Below are 4,502 nucleotides of genomic sequence, written 5' to 3'. Positions count from 1 at the left end.
AGGGGAAGTAGCAATTTTATTTATTGTCACTATAACATAACTTAAACTGACTGCACTGCCATATGTACTACAGATGTTATGTCCCACTGTCGTAAAAGTAACGGGGGTAGGAATAACCGGGGTACTGCAGAAGACTAGCGGTAGTAGCTGCGGTAGTAGTAGTAATGTAGTAATAGTAACTGTGGTAATAGTAGTAACATTTATAGTAGTTCTGGTAGTAACGGTATCTTTATTTTTCTGCTATTGTTATTGTTGTCCTTATAGTTGTAGTAGCAGTATCAGCAGTACTGTTTTTTTTTTTTAATCTTTCTTGTCACTGCTGTCGTTATTAACTGCAGTAATTGTAGCAACAGCAATTGTAGTCCTGCCAGTTATAGTAATAGTAATAAAAGCAATATTACACAGCTGTAATGTTGGCAGTAGCAAAGTACTACTCGTCATAGCAATAACAGTAGTGATTATAGGCGCATACGAAACGATATTAAATATAGTTATCTTAATCGTAATACAAGTTGTCGAATCGGCGTTTCCGTTATCAGCCTCAGTCGTACTAGCAAGGAGTCCCAGATCTAATGGATAGTTAAACAGGGCATTATCAATATCACGGCGTATAGATAGCAAATCAGCTGTTGCTTTATACCTACCCATAACACCCATAGTAATAGATTCTAAAATCAAAGTACGAGCTCCCTAACTCACACACGGGTCACAGAAGTCACAAGGTATATCCATAATACTCCTCCAACAGTAGATTTCATAATGCCATTTACACCGCCAACGAAAGGAGAGAGCCAAAGAGCAGCCACACAAGCGAATGTCACAGAACAAGCTTCAGCGAGCGTGGATGAACCGGGAAAAGTTATCAGCCAGCAGTCATCACTCAGCCATCAGGTTCACGCGCGGATGACCCTCACGCCGCATCGAGTGTTGCCGCACTCAACTACGTCACACTCGCCCTGACCCCCCCCCTCCCCGGGTCAGGGCGAGAAAAATGGGCGGCGGGCGGCGGAGGGTGAGAGAAGTGCCCGGATGTCGGAGGAGCAGAAGGCGTCTGGACTCGCAAGCAGGCACACGAGGGGCCCAAGGGGAATAGAATGCGCGAGGCACCAGGAATTGTGTGTGTGGATGGAGACAGAAAGAGCGAGGTTTTATATATATATATATATATATATATATATATATATATATATATATATATATATATATATATTTTATATATATATGTATATATATATATATATATATATATATATATGTGTGTGTGTGTGTGTGTGTGTGTGTGTGTGTGTGTGTGTGTGTGTGTGTGTGTGTGTGTGTGTGTGTGTGTCTGTGTCTGTGTGTGTGTGTGTGTGTGTGTGTGTGTGTGTGTGTGTGTCTGTGTGATGTGTGTGTGTGTGTGTGTGTGTGTGTGTGTGTGTGTGTGTGTGTGTGTGTGTGTGTGTGTGTGTGTGCCCATATACATATATAAATACATATCATTTTCCATTCATTTACCTATCTATCTATCTATCCATCTATCTATCTATCTATATATATATATATATATATATATATATCAATATGTCTATCTATCCATTTCTCTGTCTATCTATCGTCTGTCTATCAGCTATCCGTCTGTCTGTCTGTCTGCCTACCTGCCTGCCTGCCTGCTTACCTGCCTGCTTGCCTGCCCGCCTGTCCTGTATGTGTTTGCTCGCGTGTATCCATGCATGGGCATACGTCTCGACGTATATCTACGCCCGTTCCGCTGCATTTCCGCATGCTTCTACATCCGTCAAGCCGTCAAATAAGATCGAACGGAACCGCCTTTGTCCCGCGTCGATTTGCCTCCCGCGCGCCTCGTCCCTTTGTCCCCGGGGAGCCATTCGGAGCCAGGACAGCTCGCGTCCAGGAATATCGCACCCGGAGGTAAAATGGCGTCGCGGGAGCCAATAAAACACACCGAGGGAAACCATGCTGCTAACAATGGCGATTGGTTGATTAAGAAAGCTGTTCGGGGAGCCCGGCGCCTTTTTGGCTGTCATAAATCGCTTTCGGATCGATGCTAAGTGTTCCCGTTCACCCCCCCCCCTCCTCACACCCCGACCACCATCCTACTCCCTTCTTCTTCATTCTTTTCTTTCCTTCATCATTCACTAAAAAAAGTAAAGAGGAGAAAGAAGAAGAGGAAAGGGGGAGGGAGGGAGGGAGGGAGGGAAGGGGAGAGAGAGAGAGAGAGAGAGAGAGAGAGAGAGAGAGAGAGAGAGAGAGAGAGAGAGAGAGAGAGAGAGAGAGAGAGAGAGGGGGGGGGAAGGAGGGAGGAAGAGAAACCGATAATAACTGGCCATATACTTTGACGAATGGCCCCCGCTCGGTAATGGAATCGGCGAAAGTAACCGATAAGCGAGAGGAAGGCCAGGCACAGCGAGAGACGTTTCCCCCCGTCGGTCTCCAGGTCACATGACATGCAAACTCCAGGACGGTGACGGACCTAAAGAGGACCTGCTCGCGGCTGTCCTCGAAGGCCAACGGCGGCCAAACAAATCTCCGGCGATCTTGTTTTACGCTCGCGATTTCCCCCGTCTTTTGGTCCTCAGACGATGCGCTTGTGACGATTTGATCTTAAGCCGGAAACCCCCGTGTTCTGCTCTAAAGCGGTGCCCTCTAAGTAGCCTTGTATTTCCAGCAGTGTCACCCATGCCTAACCGGATGCCCTTCCTAAAAACCAACCGTAATTGATCCCGGAGGCTCGAACGCCCACCCACCGCATCGAGAAGGGAGCGGAGTGCCACTGAGCCACGCTGAAAGCAAACAAAGCCCCTTTCCATTAGTGCCAGTTGCAAGGGACTCTTCACACGCAGATCTCCCTCGAGCGTAAACGTGTCGCCGGCCTCAAGGGAGGGACCGAAGAGGCAATCAGACAAGGAACTTGGCGTGCAACTTGAACATCAGTTTAGCTTGATACTCGTCGAGGTGCGTGACCCGGGAACTGATGTCAGTTCGACTTGACGCTTGAGGGAGCGGATGGCCCGGTGCCTGAATATCAGTTTAATTTGATACGTGATGTAGAGGGGCAGGTCATTATAACTGAACAGGAACAGAACATATGAACAAGAGAGCGATCTAATTCATGAACTTGATCCGATATTTGAACAGAAGCTGTGCTGACTCTTGGTAGAATTGGCAATTGGTAGAAACAGCTAAGTCAGACAAAAAAAAAAATGGAATAGCCACCTCGTCGAAAACTACTTTACGTTCGTATCAAGACCGATATTACCCGGGACGACTTGCAAAAAAGTGATAATGAATAGGTACACACACAAAGAGATTTTTTTTTAATCAAATGACCACTTAATATAACCACTAGGAAATAATAACAACATTAAAAAAAACTGTGTAGTTACCACAAAATAAGAATTTAGATCAGAAATATACGAATGGAACAGAATCCGGGTGTACCAACATCTCATTTTGCTGTTTAATATATATATATATATATATATATATATATATATATATATATATATATATATATATATATATACATATATATATATATATATATATATATATACACATATATTTGTATTATATATATATATATATATATATATATATATATATATATATATATATATATATATATATATACATCAGCAAGAGAGGATGTGAATTTACAGACCGCTGGAGAAAAGAAACGACCGGGAGAACGTTAGTAATTCTGTAAGTGTGAGTGTAAGTGTAAGGTAAAAGAGGCATTATGTAAAAAAGTAAGAAATGAGAAGGAGAAAAGAAAAGGGAATTGTAATAATGATAAGAGAAAATAAGCTGTGAAGTAATAAGAAAAACACACACATGCATTTAGACAAACACACACACACATACACACACACACATACATACACACAAGCACATACACACACACACATACAGACAAACACAAACACACACACGTGCACACACACACAAACATCCCCCCCCACACACACACACAGACAAACACACAAACCCAGATACCCTAACATTAAACGCGGAAATACATACAATACACACTTTGAGCCTAATGCTCTCATCATTACATATTAAAGAGCGGCAACTGAGTCCAAGTTGCATTAAAAGCCAACAAAGGCACGTTCTTTTTTTTTTTTTTTTTGGGGGGGGGGGGCTGGACGAAATATGAATTTAAATATAATAACGGTCATAGAGTTAGAAAAAAGATAACGGTCATAGAATTCAAATAGTATAACGGTCATAGAGTTAGAAACTCATAACGGTCATAAAATTCGAATACTATAACGGTCATAGAGGTAAAAAAAAATACTATCGCACAAATTTGAAATATTCAAGGAAGGAATTTAAAAATGAGGAGATTGATTGATTGGTTGAGTGACTGACTGACTGGTTAATTGATTTACTGATTGGCATTGACTAACTGGCTGGTTAGGTGGTTGACTCACTGACTAACTGATTGCCTGATTGATTGGCACTGACTATTTGACTAACTGGTATTTTGGTTGACCAAT

This window comes from Penaeus monodon, chromosome 41, assembly GCF_015228065.2.
Source record: "Penaeus monodon isolate SGIC_2016 chromosome 41, NSTDA_Pmon_1, whole genome shotgun sequence".
In the NCBI taxonomy this organism is placed as follows: Eukaryota; Metazoa; Arthropoda; class Malacostraca; order Decapoda; family Penaeidae; genus Penaeus; species Penaeus monodon.
This window is presented reverse-complemented; position numbering follows the sequence as displayed.